Source organism: Chiloscyllium punctatum, chromosome 16 (genome assembly GCF_047496795.1).
Source record: "Chiloscyllium punctatum isolate Juve2018m chromosome 16, sChiPun1.3, whole genome shotgun sequence".
NCBI classification, from domain to species: Eukaryota; Metazoa; Chordata; class Chondrichthyes; order Orectolobiformes; family Hemiscylliidae; genus Chiloscyllium; species Chiloscyllium punctatum.
The window spans coordinates 51,958,032-51,974,140 of NC_092754.1; the positions used below are offsets into that span (position 1 = coordinate 51,958,032).

General features: G+C 46.0%; 1 long non-coding RNA gene across 1 annotated transcript in view; it reads right to left on the reverse strand.

Annotated features, from left to right (window-relative positions):
- The window catches only part of LOC140487186 (uncharacterized), a 44,062-nt gene that overhangs the window by 14,723 nt on the left and 13,230 nt on the right, over positions 1-16,109 (reverse strand). The window contains exons 4-5 of the long non-coding RNA XR_011962728.1: positions 5,669-6,239; positions 690-796 (exon numbers count right to left, since the gene is read on the reverse strand). This is a non-coding gene — a long non-coding RNA (uncharacterized lncRNA). The remainder of the gene's footprint in view (positions 1-689; positions 797-5,668; positions 6,240-16,109) is intronic.

A 16,109-nucleotide genomic window follows, 5' to 3' on the forward strand; every position in this document is an offset into this window, starting at 1 on the left:
ACATGACAGTTCCTGCAAAGAGTCGAGGTGTAGTTTGGATAAATCTATGTTCCCTCTCAGACCAATATCTCCTTCCCGGGCTGCACTGCCCAGAACAGAGCACATACCCCAAGGGTGATCCAACCATGAATTTGCTTGACAAAAATATGAGAGTCTGGAATAGGGTGGTTCTGGAAAAGCACAGCAGTTCAGGCAGCATCCGAGGAGCAGTAAAATCGACGTTTCGGGCAAAAGCCCTTCATCAGGAATAGAGAAAGGGTGCCTGAAGGGTGCAGAGATAAATGAGAGGAGGGTGAGGGTGGGGAAAACGTAGGAAAGAGTACAATAGGTGCGTCGGGTGATGCTGAAGGTGATGGGTCAGAGAGGAGGGTGGAGTGGATAGGTGGAAAGGAAGATCGGCAGGTAGGACAAGTCATGGGACAGTGCTGAGCTGGACGTTTGGAACTGGGGTGAGGTGGGGGAAGGGGAAATGAGGAAACTGGTGAAGTCTACATTGATGCCCTGGGGTTGAAGTGTTCAAAGGATGAGGCGTTCTTCCTCCAGGCGTCGAGTGGTGAGGGAGCTGCGGTGAAGGAGGCCCAGGACCTCCATGTCCTTGCTAAGTGGGAGGGGAGTTGAAATGTTGGGCCACAGGACATTGTTTTTACCTAAAAATATGAGCTACTTTTCGACAGACAGAACCGACAAACCTTTCTCGTTCCACAGTTAAATGCCAATGATATTCAGATCCTGATGACTCTGCTGACTGTAGAAACATGCTTTTGATATCCCAGTCTCAATTATTCTCAATTAATATCTGATAAAAAAAAATCACAAGACAAAGCTCACAGTCAGTGCAAGATGAATATCAAAGACAAATATTTCCCTGGTATGTGTTTGATGTGTAAATGTTTCTCTTCAAATCGCCCCGCCCCCATCAGGAAGAGGACATGTCCATGCGCCTCGCTGTACCTTGTCCCCAATAAAGATGGCGGCTATAACCCAGGATCTATCATTGCCTGAGGGTCACAGACATTTTCCCATTTGCTGCAAACGTGGGAGCAGGAGTTTCTAATTCAGGACTAGCGACCTGTACAGAGTGTAATTAAACCCCTCCCAGTCTATCCTGATACATTTCATTCAGTTTCCGTTGCCACTTCCCCTTTCCCGTTTCCACCTCCTTCACACACCAAGGGTCATTCTGGTACCTGTGACCCTTCCTTCGATCCGATTGAAGGAATTCTAAACTTTCCCAGCTACCGTGTGGAAACAGGGCCATCAGCCCAACTAGCTCACACCCACCCTCCGATGATTATCCCACCCAAACCCATTCCCCGACCCTATTACTCTACATTTCCTCTGACTAATGCACCTAAACTATGCATCCCAGAACACTATGGGAAATGTAGCTAGTCCAATTTACCGAACCTGCATATCTTTGGACTGCAGGAGATAGGGGATAAAGAGTAAATAATAGGTTGAGATGGAGTGCAAAGAGAGACAGGAAAGACAAAAGAGTGGATAATGACCTTGCTGGGAGGGTGCATAGCTGTTAATGGAGGGGACAGGAACCTGTGTCTGGCAGCATCTCAGTGGCGGTGGTGGAAATGGTGGCTAATGATCTACGTTCTGCTGCAAAAACAGACCCTGAGCTTCCAGTTGCCTGCCACTTTAACACACGAGCCTGTTCCCTGGCCAACATCTCTGTCTCAAGCTTACTGCAGTGTTCCAGTGAAACTTGATCCAAGCTGGCAGAACACTCCAGAACATACCAAATTGCCTCCTCTTTCAAGGATTCACAATTTCCCCTCCCATGTGGTCAACAATGCTCTCCAGTGTATCTCCTCCACCTCCTGCACCTCTACTCTTGAACCCCACACCTCCAACGCAACAAGGATAGAACCCCCCAGTCCTCACCTTCCACCCAGATACAACACATCATCCTCTGCCAGTTCCACCCCCTACAATCAGACCGCATCATCAGAGATATATTTCCCTTCCCACCCCTTTCAGCATTCCACAAAGACCATTTCCTCTGCGACTCCCTCATTAGATCCATGCTCCCCACCAACCCACCCTCCACTCCCAGCACCTTTGCTTGCCAGTTCAAGAGGTGTAAAACCTGTGCCCACACCTTCACCTCACGTCAATCCACGGCTCTAAAGGATCCTCCCACATCCAGCAGAGATTCCCTGCACATCCAGATACCTCACCTATTTTATCCTTTGCTCTCGATGTGGTCTCCTCTACATTGGGGAATCAGGACGCCAACTTGATTCAGAGAACATTTCTGGAACACATGCACCAAACAACTCCACCACCCTGTGGCCGACCACTTCAACGCCCTCTCCCACTCCACCAAGGACATGCAGGTTCTGGGCTGCCTCCATCGCCAAATCCCGGCCACCCGACGCCTGGAGGAATAACACCTTATCTTCCATCTTGGGACCCTTCAACCATACGGCATCAAGGTTTGCTCATCTCCCCTCCCCCCACCTTATCTCAGATCCAACCCTCCAACTTGACACTGGCCTCTTGAACTGTCCCACCTGTCCATCTTCCTTCCCAATTATCCACTCCAACCTTTCATCATTACCTCCCATCTACATCGACCTATTGCCTTCCGAGTTCCCATCCCACCAACCCCACACACCCCTCTTATTTACCTCTCAGCCCTCTTACCTTTGGAGAGCTGATGAGTGAAGCAGCCTCCTTTCAGCATTTACAATTCTGTGAACATTTCATTCTCAGCCCTCCAAGGAAATATCAGGGCAGGGTTTGTAAAGAGATCAGATTGAATGAGGGTCTCAGTGAACAAAAGTGAGACACAGATACAGAGAGGTTTTGGGATGGATTGATTCAAATGTTATCAATTTGCACGGCTGACAACATTACAGAAGGTACAAATGGGAGTGATCAAGAGAGTGGAATTAGAGCAGCAAATAAATGTTAAACATTTATGGAGCTAAAGGGGTTGCTGGGTAAAGATACCACAGTTAGTGCTGATTTCATTCCAGGCACACCAGCCAGGGCACACACCCTTGCTGTGTCTACCATATTGATCTCTTTAAGATTTTTGTTCATTTGAAGTGTTTCATGTTTAGATAGTCCAGAGAAGACAGCTTCATTCTCCTCAATCTATTCTGCCAAGGCAATGCTGCTGTTAGAATTCAAGTCACTATGGCGTGTTACTGGCTGCTTCAAGGACTGGAACTGACAATTGAGACTGAAAGGTTTCTGTATAAAATATCTTCAATTGTATTGCCAGACACATGAGGGGCTTTAAGAAAAAGAACTTAAATGATGGGCACTGAGTGTCAGAGTGCCTACTGTTGTGGGGACATTCTGTTCAGATCCAATCTATTGGTAATTGTTAGAATTGACTTATCCTGGCTCCAGAGAAGTGGGCAGAGCGTTATAACGGTCATCGAAGATGGTAACAAATTTCCCAGAGGTTACAAATCGTAAATGACAGAGTAGGCATGAGTTCTGCTGGTAAAATGTATAAATTTATTCAAAATGGCTCCAATTTACTTTCAGAAACAAGTGAGAGAAAAGCACATTACTGAAGTCTGTGCATTAGTCCAAATTTAGACGTTCAGGAGAGCTGAAGGGAGAGCTGGTGTTGGGAGTTGTAGTAATGATAGGAAAAAACTTGTTTCACAGACAGAGAGAGTTCACAGGTGGAAAACTCAGCTTTAACATCACATCAACTGCAGAGTCGTCCAATTCTGCAGGTCCTGATCCTTATCAGTAATATAAAAGGGGAAAGCAGCATTCCTAGCTCAGAGAAATCATTCCCATGTTAGGCAGCTGGTCGAATATTGAACCAGTCATGTGATCTGGGAAGACACCAATGTAACGGGACAAGGGCGAAGCTGTGTAAATGTAAAGAAATTTACTTACCCCTCCCAGTGGGACACTCACTGACACAGTCACACTGGGGAGAGGCTGTTCACCTGCCTCACGTATGGGAAGGGATTTACTCGATCTTACAATCTGCTGAGGCACCAGAGGGGGTACACAATGGATTTAGATCCTTCACCTGCTCCATGTGTGGGAAAGGATTCACTCTGTCCTCTGATCTGCTGAAACACCAGCGAGCTCACTCTGGAGAATGACCATTCACTTGCTCCCAATGTGGCGAGATTCACTCAAATGCACCACCTGCTGTGACCCCAATGAGCCCACATAGGGGAGAGGCCATTCAGATAGTCAGTGTGTGATAGGGGCTTCAGTGATTCATCCTGACCCCCTGAGACACCAGCGGGTTCACACTGGGTAGGAGCTGTTTCCCTCTCTGTGTGACAAGGGATTTGCTGAGACTCAACACGACTGAGAGACCAGTGAGTGCTCACAGGGAAGTGGGCATCCACTTGCTCCCTGTGGACTGCAGGACTCTGATTCTGATGTTACTGTCCATCAGAGTCAGGAGTGGACCTTGTACATGATGACAATGTTGGAGTACTGATGTTGTTGTTAACCACATTAACTGGGCTGGAGTTGACTGAACTTACATTGCCACTTTCTGAACCTCAGGATGCCTCTCTGGGCAGTAGGTCACCACACACAGCAATGTGACAAGGAGCAGGGTTCATCTGTATTGATTTAAATTGTGATCATAGCACTGCTGTCTCACAGCACCAGGTAAAAGGTTGGAGTCCAGCCTTGGTCAATGGCCTATGTGGGGTATCCACATTCTCCCCATAATAGTGTGGGTCCCCTCCATGTGCGCTGGTTTTCTCCCACAATTCAAAGATATGCAGGTTAGGTGGATCGGTCGTCATAAATTGTCCACAGTGTTCAGAATTTGCAGACTAAGTGTATCAGCCATGGGAAATGCAGTGTTACAGGGATGGAGTGCTCTGGGCGGGATGTTCTTCAGATGGTTGGTGGGATTTGATGGACCAATGCTCTCCTTCCACACTGTAGGGATTATATTCTATGATTGAGGATAAAGAATATTCTCAGGGTCGCCTTGGAGGAGGGACATGTGATGTGTATCAATGCTCTTAATGCCATTAGATAGAGGTGGGCACCGCAGGGGATACAGTGCTTTATCTCCACCGCCACCGCCACCCCTCACCCCCAACTCTACTTTGATTTAGTCCCTTCCCACTCTGTCACTTGTAATGGTTTGCTTTGCCCATAATGGGCTTTGTTTGTAAATATTCAACTGACGACACTGGTGTGCTACTGCTGATGACTAAATGTTAACAAAAAGCAAAATACTGGAATAATGATGTTGATGGTGGGAAGGTTGCTCAGCTGTGTGAGATAACACTTCTGGGTAGGAGAAATGGGAGAAAAATGCTTCACAGCTCACAGAACGAGAACTGAAAGTAGTTAAATCATACCAAAGATCCAGAGAGAGAAGGAATATTTCCCTGGAGTTTGAGTAACTGAAAAGTGATGGCGCCCGGGAGTAGACAGGATTTTGTTTAAAGGGCATTTGAAATTTTAAAAACTGTCATATGCAGATAGTTTCGATTCTTTAAGTTTTATTTATTGTGGAATAAATTTGTACTTTTTAAAAAAATTCAAATTCACAAACCTTGTGTTAAAGACAAATGTTAAATAAAATCCATCAAACCATTCCTCACTGAAAACTGAGGTGGAAGTGCAATCTCCTGCAGAATCCCTGCCCTGACTACTTCTTCCTACCCGGGCTCCATGGCTATATACATACCTGGGAGATAGCAGCAGAAGGCCATTCGGCCTTTGAATCTGGCTCCACCATTCAATGAGAAACAGCTGACCATCCAGCTCAGTCTCCTGTTCCTGCTCTGTTCCAATCCGCTTTCATGACTTTACCTTGAAGAACTATATTTCAGTCCTCCTTGGGCTTCACTGCCTTTTATACCAGTGATGTTGCTGTGTTATTGCGTGGGTGTAGGCAGGGGTAATGTGATGGTGCTCTTCCTGGAGGACACACTTAGCGTCCGTCATCATCCTGCAGTAACATCAACTGGGTTTCAGCAATGAGAGATAGAACCCATTTCCAGGATATGGTCATCACTGGCTCAGCCTGCATTTTATACCCCATCTCTAGGTACCATTGAGAAGATGGTCGTGAGCTGCTGTCTTCAACCATTCACAGTCCATTTGGCGCAGATAGACCGACAATGCTGGGAGAGAGAGTGTTGCAGGATTTTGGCCCAGTGATTCTCCATCTTTGCTTCTTCAAACGCTGGTTCACGAAATCACAATCTACACATGATTTTGAGATTTCAGTCTGCAAATCTTCACCATCTAGCACCCTGTATAAAGGAATATGCACAGATAAGAAATTCAGAACAGACTATTCTAGTTTCTCTGGAAAATCGTTTACCCCTTTCTTCCCCCAAATCTGTAACCCTCCAGCCCACTTACTCTCTCTCACCATTCTGACTCTGCTGCCCCTAATGTACACCCTCCTCATTCTCATGGAGTTACTGATAAACAGATCCATGCCACCACTTCCCATCCTGGTTAGACTCTGCGCCCTTTCTGGGTTCACTTCCGTTCCCTTCAGTTGCTGCAAGTCAATAATGTAACAGCAGAATGAAACAGACGGAAACAGCAAGGGAGGTGGCAGATCCTGGACAGAAGAGGAACCTTCAGTCTGGGAGAATGGTTCAGATTCTTCCTTGTTTCCCATTAGTTTATTGCCAGCATTACAATGAATTGGGGATGGAGAGTGGTCCCACGTGGGTGTAGTGACACTTTGACCCCCCCCCCCCCAACTGATCAATACGACAAGCAGATACGTTCCTCCTCTTGCCAATCACGGTGTGAAATACTTTCCCCTCATTACCCCAAAACATGTGCTCCAAAACCCGCCCACATTCTGTACATATACAGTGCTGGGTTTCCCAGTACACCTGTGGTTCCTGCCTCAGGAATTATGGGAGTTGCAGTCCCCATGAAGTCACTGGAGCCCTGTCTCTGGAAAGTGAATGAAACGTGTGGGGTGGAGGGTGTTGTGTATAGGATCCCCATTCAGACAGACAGGACATATGGCTTGTCACTGGGTTTGACTGAAACATCTGGTTAGACAACCCAGTTTCTGACGTAAGGAATATAGATTCAGTCAATTGCGGGGTGGAGGGGTCAATACGGGGAAGCAGTTTTAGGCAGAGGTAGCTCAGTGGCTAGCACCTCTGCCTCACAGCTTCAGAGACCCTGGTTTGATTCAAGCCTTAGGTGACTATGTGGAGTTTACACATTCTCCGAGTGGCTGCATGGCTTTGTTCGGTGTTCCAGTTTCTTCCCGAAGTCCAAAGATGTGCAGGTTAGGTGGATTCGCCAGGCTAAACCACAGTGTCCACGCATGTGCAGGTTAAGCCATTAACCATGGGAAATACTGGGAATGGGTGAGTCTGAATGGGAGTTAAAGGTACACAAGTCTCATTGCCCTGATGGAATACATCCCAGGATACCAAGAGAGTTTGGGGGACAAATAGCAAATGCACTTACTTACAGCATCCTACAGCAGAGACAGGCCCTTTGGCCCAAAATGGCCCATGCCGATCAGAATGTCCATCCACGCTGAGCCCATTTCCCTGCACTTGGCTCATCTTCCTCTGAAACTTTGCTATCCATGTATTTGTCCAAATGCCTTTTACATGTTGTTAGTGTATCCGCCTCAACCACTTCCACTGTCAGCTCATTCCATATGCGTACCACCCTCAGTGTAAAACAGTTGCCCCTTAGCTTACCTTTTATTCTTTCTCCTCTAACCTTAAACTGATGCCCTCCAGTCCTTGGTTACCTGGGAAAAAGACTGAGTGCATTCACCTTACCCACGCCTCTCATGGTCTTATACACTTCTATAAAATATTCCCCCTCGGTTTCCTATGCTCTCAACAAAAAAGCCCTCGCTTGTCCAACCTCTCCCTGTAACTCAGACACCTGAGCCCTGGCATCATCCTTGTAAATTTCTTCTGCACCTTTTCCAGTTTAATAACTGAAACTTACACTGCATTCATCACATTTCCAGTGTTTCCCCAGGCGCTGGAACAGACATGACAACGCCAATGGATTATAATCAATGATCGATAATTTACTCCGTTACAACAATCCCATTTTGATAGCTTTTTCCATGATGCAGGAATCCTTTTGTCTTTCTGGTTTCATGGTTAATTGTCCTCATACAAAACCAATCTGTGGCTTACCTGTTCCAGGGAAATATGCCATGATTGTTTAGACTTTCAAACACCAATGAAATCTCTCTCCACAGTACCCACGCTGACATGGACTTCACTGTCTCAGTACTTTTTTCCCCAGTCACACTGACATTTGAAATATTCGTCCACGGGCAGAATGCACACCTTTCCATCCAGATGAAAAGGTCAATGGTATTCAGATTGTCACGGATCAAGTAACTATCAAAACTGAACATGAAGTTCAATTTGAATTTCTCAACTGCAAATCCCCCCTTTCAGTACTCTACAGCAGAGAAAACAGAAAGTGCTGGAGATCCTCAGCAGGTCTGGCAGCATCTGAAATGCTGACAGATGCAGGAAACATTGCAGCCTTGAAGAAGTGGTTAGATTATCACACCAGGCACGTGCGCTTGGTGGCCAGTATGTAGAAGATGGGGGCATTGTGTTCAACAGTTTTATACCAGAGACTCTGACCTCATTTGATTCCATGTTTCTCTGCGATTCCTTCTTTTCGGAAGCAGACAAGAGTGGGAAGCAGTGGGGAATGTAAATGATGGGTGACCTTCCTAGTGAGAGGATTCGTGTACAGTAGCAGGGATCCCTTTCTGGAAGGGCCTTGTTGAGACCACACCGGAAGTACTGTGCATACGTTTGTTCCCCTTTCCCAAGGAAGGCTCTCCTGGTTGTTGAGAGAGTAAAGGAGGGTCACCAGCCTGAGTCCTGGGATGTGGAGATAGTTAAGGGCTGCAGATGCTGGAAGTCAGAGTCCATACAATGTGGATCTGGGGAAGTGCAGCAGGTCAGGCTGCATCACAGGAGCAGGAAGGTCGATGTTTTGGGTCGGAATCCTTTGTCAGCCCTGATGAAGAGTCCTGACCCGAAACGTCACCTTTCCAGCCCCATCGTATTCATGCTGGTCATCAAGCACCTATTAATTCTAGTCCCACGTTCTGGCACTCAGCGTGTCACCGATATTATAGTGCTTAGTGTGATCATCTCAACACTTCTTCAAGGCTGCAATGTTTCCTGCATCTGTCAGCATTTCGGATGCTGCCCGACCTGCTGAGGATCTCCAGCACTTTTTGTTTTTATTGTGGATTTCACCCATTTTGCTCAAGCACTTAGAGACAGAGAGCTGTACAGCTCCATATTTTGCTGACTATAATTCCTGGGATGGCAGGACTGATGGATGAAGAGGGACTCAATCCTCATTTCATCCTCCTTTCCTTTGGCTTTCTGAGCCGCTGACTACATCACTAATATTCTACCTCCCATTCCCTGTCCTGAATCTGACCCATCTAAGCCTACACTTTAGTTCCCATCCCCCTGTTAGACTAGTTAAAACTGCACCAATGGGACTGGCAAAAGCCTCCACCAGGAGATTTCTCCCAGCTCTGCCCAGGGGTAACCGGTCAGGCTGGTACAGGACCCACCCAGAAACGGTCCCAGTGCCTGAAGAATCTGAACCCTTCTCTGGTCCACCATTTCACCAGTCACACGTCTAGCTGATCTATCCTCTTATTCCTGCTCTCACTAGCACATGGCACTGTGAGTAAGTCTGACATTATTTTATTTCAGGAGCTACATTTTACTGTATCCCTGATCTCCCTATATCCAGCTTTCAGGACCTCATCCCTTTGTTTAGTGATGTCATTGGTATCGGTGTGTTCCACAATCACTGGCTTTACACTCCAGCTCCAGAATGTCCTACAGCTGCTCCATGATAATCGCGGATCCTGGCCTCAGGGAGGTAACTGTACCAGCCTCAGACTTACCTCTTTTCTCACCATCTCTTTGAGTTTACCCACATTCCCTCACTGGTTTAATGACTCCTGAGTAGCACGAGCAAATCTCCTTGCCTGGATATCAGACACCTTCCAATTCAGGTACAATCCATCCTTCTTATGCACATCAACTCTACTCAAGAGGAGATTACAATGATCAAAAGATGTGAATCCTTCTGCCCTACACCAGCTCCTTAGCCAATCATTGATCTCCTCCATCCTGCTATTCCTACTCTCACGAGCATGTAGCACCTGGAGTAATCCACATATTATGACCGAGGACCTGATTTAGACAATAGACAATAGACAATAGATGCAGGAGTAGGCCATTCTGCCCTTCGAGCCTGCACCGCCATTCAATATGATCATGGCTGATCATTCCTAATCAGTATCCTGTTCCAGCCTTATCTCCATACCCCTTGACTCCACTATCTTTAAGAGCTCTATCCAATTCTTTCTTAAAAGAATCCAGAGACTGGGCCTCCACTGCCCTCTGGGGCAGAGCATTCCACACAGCCACCACTCTCTGGGTGAAGTAGTTTCTCCTCATCTCTGTCCTAAATGGTCTACCCCGTATTTTTAAGTTGTGTCCTCTGGTTCGGCACTCCCCCATCAACGGAAATATGTTCCCTCCTGCCAGAGTGTCCAGTCCTTTCATAAGCCTATACGTTTCAATCAGATCCCCTCTCAGTCTTCTAAACTCAAGGGTATACAAGCCCAGTCGCTTCAGTCTTTCCGTGTAAGGCAATCCTGCCATTCCAGGAATTGACCTCGTGAACCTACGCTGCACTCCCTCAATAGCCAGAATGTCTTTCCTCAAATTTGGAGACCAGAACTGTACACAGTACTCCAGGTGTGGTCTCACCAGGGCCCTGTACAGCTGCAAAAGCACCTCTTTGCTTCTATACTCAATCCCTCTTGTTATGAAGGCCAGCATGCTATTTGCCTTCTTCACGACCTGCTGTACCTGCATGCTTGCCTTCATTGACTGGTGGACAAGAACACCCAGATCTCTCTGAACAGCCCCTTTACCTAATTTGATACCATTGAGGTAGTAATCTGCCTTCCTGTTCTTGCCACCAAAGTGGATAACCAGACATTTATCCACATTAAACTGCATCTGCCATGCATCTGCCCACTCACCTAACTTGTCCAGGTCACCCTGTAATCCCCTAACATCCTCATCACATTTCACCCTACCACCTAGCTTTGTGTCATCAGCAAATTTGCTAATGTTATTGCTGATACCATCTTCTATATCATTTACATATATTGTAAAAAGCTGCGGTCCCAGCACGGATCCCTGCGGTACCCCACTGGTCACTGCCTGCCATTTCGAAATGGAGCCGTTAATCACTACCCTTTGTTTCCTATTAGCCAACCAATTCTCTATCCAATCTAGTACTTTGCCCCCAATACCGTGCGCCCTAATTTTACTCACTAACCTCTTGTGTGGGACTTTATCAAAAGCTTTCTGAAAGTCCAGGTACACTACATCCACTGGATCTCCCTCGTCCATCTTCCGAGTTACATCCTCAAAAAATTCAAGAAGATTAGTCAAGCATGATTTCCCCTTCATAAATCCATGCTGACTCTGTCCTATCCTGTTACTATTATCCAGATGTGCCGTAATTTCATCCTTTATAATAGACCCCAGCATCTTTCCCACCACTGAGGTCAGACTAACTGGTCTATAATTTCCTGCTTTCTCCCGCCCACCCTTCTTAAAAAGTGGCACAACATTAGCCGCCCTCCAATCCTCAGGAACCGACCCCGATTCTATTGAACTCTGGAAAATAATCACCAGCGCATCCACGATTTCCCGAGCCACCTCCTTCAGTACCCTGGGATGCAGGCCATCAGGTCCCGGAGACTTATCAACCTTCAGACCTAACAGTCTCTCCAACACCAAATCCTGGCAAATAGAAATTCCCTTCAGTTCAGGTCCTTCAGCCACTGTTACCTCAGGGAGATTGCTTGTGTCTTCCCCAGTGAACACAGATCTGAAGTACCCATTTAATTCCTCTGCCATTTCTTCATTCCCAGTAATATATTCCCCTGCTTCTGTCTTCAAGGGCCCAATTTTTGTCCTAACCATTTTTTTGCCTTGGACATACCTAAAAAAGCTTTTACTATCCTCCTTTATATTCTTGGCCAGTTTACCTTCGTACCTCATTTTTTCTCTGCGTATTTCCTTCTTACTAATCCTCTGTTGTTCTTTAAAAGCTTCCCAGTCCTCCGTTTTCCCGCTTATCTTTGCTAAGTTATACTTTTTCTCTTTTAACCTTATATGTTTCTTTACTTCCCTTGTCAACCACGGCCGCCCATGTCTCCTCCTGGGATCTTTCTTCCTTTTAGGAATGAACTGATCCTGCATCTTCTGCATTATACACAGAAATATCCGCCATTGTTCCTCCACGGTCTTCCCTGTTAAGGTATTAAACCATTGAACTTTGGCCAGTTGCTCCCTCATAGCTCCATATTTCCCTTTATTCAACTGAAATATTGTCACTTCCGATTGTACCCACTCCCTCTCAAATTGCAGATTGAAGCTTATTGTATTATGGTCACTACTTCCCAATGGCTCCTTCACTTCGAGGTCACTGACCAATTCTGGTTCGTTACACAATACCAGATCCAGAATCGCCTTATCCCTGGTCGGCTCCAGCACCAGCTGCTCTAAAAATCCATCTCTGAGGCACTCCACAAAGTCTCTTTCTTATATTCCAGGTTAATTTGCTATATTCTCTCATCAGGACTTTATCTTTTCCCCTTACTTTGTCATTGGTACCAATGTACAATGACCTCCCAGGGGTCATTCTTTCCTTTGAGAATATTCTGCTACCTGTCCGAAACATCCTTGACCCTGGCACCAGGGAGGTACCACCCCATTCTGATGTCTCACTGTCAGCTGCAGAAACAGCAGTCTGTGCCCGACTAGTAAGTCCCTGATCACTGTTGAGCATTTGAAATCTGATATACCTCTCATTATAGTGGAGCCAATCTCAGTACCGGTAACTTGGCTGTCAGTACAACATTCCCTCAAAGTCTATGACCACCTACATTATCCAAAACACTATACTTGTTTGAGATGGGGATAGCCACAGGAGACTCATGGCTGAAAAAATGTGTTGATGGAAAAGCGCAGCAGGTCAGGCAGCATTAAAGGAGCAGGAGAATCGACTTTTCGGGCAGAAGCCCTTTTTATGCCCGAAACGTCAATTCTGCTGCTCCTTGGATGCTGCCTGACCTGCTGCGCTTTTCTAGCAACTCATTTTTCAGCTCTGATCTCCAGCATCTGCAGTCCTCACTTTCTGTACAGGAGACTGATGCTCTACCTATCTCCCTCTCCTACCTTTCCGAGAGGTAACCCATCTACCTGACTGTATCTGCAGTTTCCAACCTGAAACTGCCACCTATCACACATCCTGACTCTGTAAATTCTTCATTACCATTAAGCACCGCTCCACCTGATCCATGTGATCCAAGAGGATTTGCATCACTTCCTGCAGGCTATCATCAGGATCATTCAAACTCCCCCTACTCCCCTCCAGGAAGTGCACATCACTGTACGAATGGCCATCTCTGCACCTTCATCTGTAGACCCAGAAAAAGGCAGGGTCTTACTGCTTTACAAAAGACTACTTTCGAATACATTAGTACCTGTATTTTATATTTAAAACATTCAACCAAAAGATCATAACAGAGGCAATTAAACTAGTAAACACTCACCCTACTGAATGTTGCGGATTTTAAAAAGTAAAACAGATTTACCTTTGAAGAGACTGAAACCCACTGAGCTGATCCCCGGCTACGAGTCACAGACATACAGCACGGAAACAGACTCTTCAGTCAAACTCGTCCATACCGACCAGATATCCGAACCTAATCTCGTCCCATTTGCCAGTACTTGGTTAATATCCCTCTAAACCCTTCCTATTCATATACCCATCCAGATGCCTAATAAATGTTGCAATTGTACCAACCTTCACAACTCCCTCTGGCAGCTCATTCCATAAACGCACCACCGTCGCATAATATGGTTGCCCCTTAGGCCCCCTTTACATCTTTCCCCTCTCATGCTAAATCTATACCCTCTAGTTCTAGACTCCCCCACTCCAGTGAAAATACCTTGTCTATCTATCCGATCCATGCTCATGATTTTATAAACCTCTGAAATCACTGCTTAGCCTCTGACACTCCAGGGAAAACAGCCCCAGCCTGTACAGCCTCTCCCTATATCTCAAACCCTCCAACCTTGGCAATATCCTTATAAATCTTTTGTGAACCTTTCAAGTTACACAACATCCTTGTGATAGGTGGAGAACAGAATTGTGCACAATATTGCAAGAGTGGCCAAACCAATGTCCTGAACAGCTGCCACATGACTTCCCAACTCTCTTACTCAATACTCTGACCAATAAAGGAAATCATACCTTCACTATCCTATCTACCTGCGCCTCTACTTTCAAGGAGCTGTGAACCTGCACAGCAAGGTCTCTTTGTTCAGCAACACTCCCCAAGACCTGACCATGATGTGTATCAGTCCTGCTAAGCTTTGCTTTTCCAAAATGCAGCACCTCGCACTTATCTGAATTAAACTCCATCTGCCACTCCTCAGCCCATTTGCCCATCTGATCAAAGTCCCATTGAAATCTGAGGTAACCTTCTTCACTGTCCACTACACCTCCAATTTTGGTGCCATCTACAAACTTACTAACTATACCTCCTGTGTTCACATCCAATTCATTTATATAAATGATGAGAAGTAGTGGACCCAGCACCAATCCTTGTGGCATTCCACTAGTCACAGGCCTCCAGTCTGAAAAATAATCATCCATCACCACCACCCTCTGTCTTCTGCCTTTGAGCCAGTTCTATATCCAGATGGCTACTTCCATGAGATCTAACCTTGCTAACCATTCTCCCATGGGGAACCTTGTCGAAAACCTTACTGAAGTCCATATAGATCACATCTACTACTCTTCTCTCATCAATCCTCTTTGTTACTTTTTAAAAACCAGATCAAGTACGTGACATGATTTCCCATACAGAAAGTTATGCTGACTACCCCTAATCAGTCTGTGCTTTTTCAAATACACGCAAATCCTGTCGCTCAGGGCTCCCTCCAACACCTAGTCTAGCACAGCATCTGTAGTTCCCGGGCTTGTCCAAACCACCTTCGTTAAATAGTAGCACCATATTAACCAACTCGCAGTCTTCTGGCACCTCAGCTATGACTATCAATAATGCAAAAATCTCAGCAAGAGGCCCAGAAATCACTTCCCTCGCTTCCTACAGAATTTTTGGATACACCTGATCAAAGCCTGGGGATTGCTCCATCTTTATGCGTTTCCAGATATCCAGTACTCTGTATTATGGACAATTTTCAAGATGTCACCATTTATTTCCCCACATTCTACATCTCCCATGTCCTTCTCCACATTAAACCCTGATGCCACACGTTTAGTATCCCCCCAACAAGCCCCTCTCCTGCGTCTTCACACACAGGCTGCCTTGCTGATCTTTGAGGTGGCCTATTCTCTCTCTAGTGACCCATTTGCTCTTAAATGTATTTCTAAAAACCCTTTCCCTATTCGCCAAAGCGGTCTCCTGTCCCCTTTTTGCCTTACTGATTTAACACTTAAGTATACTCCTCTTGTCTTTATACTCAAAGGATGTGATTTTTGGATTGGAATAAATGCGAAATATTACATCTTGATAAAACAAACGAGGGCAGGACTTACACTGATTAAAAGTTAGGCCTTGGATAGTGATATGGAACAAAGAGACCGAGGGGTTCAGGTCTTTGAACTATGTGTCACATGCAGACAGGATGGTTCAGAAGGGCTTTAGCACATTTGCCTTCATTGCTCAGATCTTTGAATATAGGAGTTAGGACGTTATGTTGAGGTTGTACAGGATGTTGGGGAGGCCTCTTCTGGAATACTGTGTCTAGTTCTGGTTGTGCTGTTATAGGAAGGATATTATTAAATTGGAGCAGGTTCAGAATAGATTTACCAGGATGGTGATGGGAATGGATGGTTTGAGTTATAAGCAGAGTCTGGATAGGCTGGGTCCTTTTTCACTGGAGCACAGGAGGCTGAGAGGTGACCTTATTAGAGGTTTATAAAATCCTGAAGAGTTTCGGTCATGTGAACAGCAGGTTCCCTTTCCAGGAGGGGGCGCGATTCAAGAT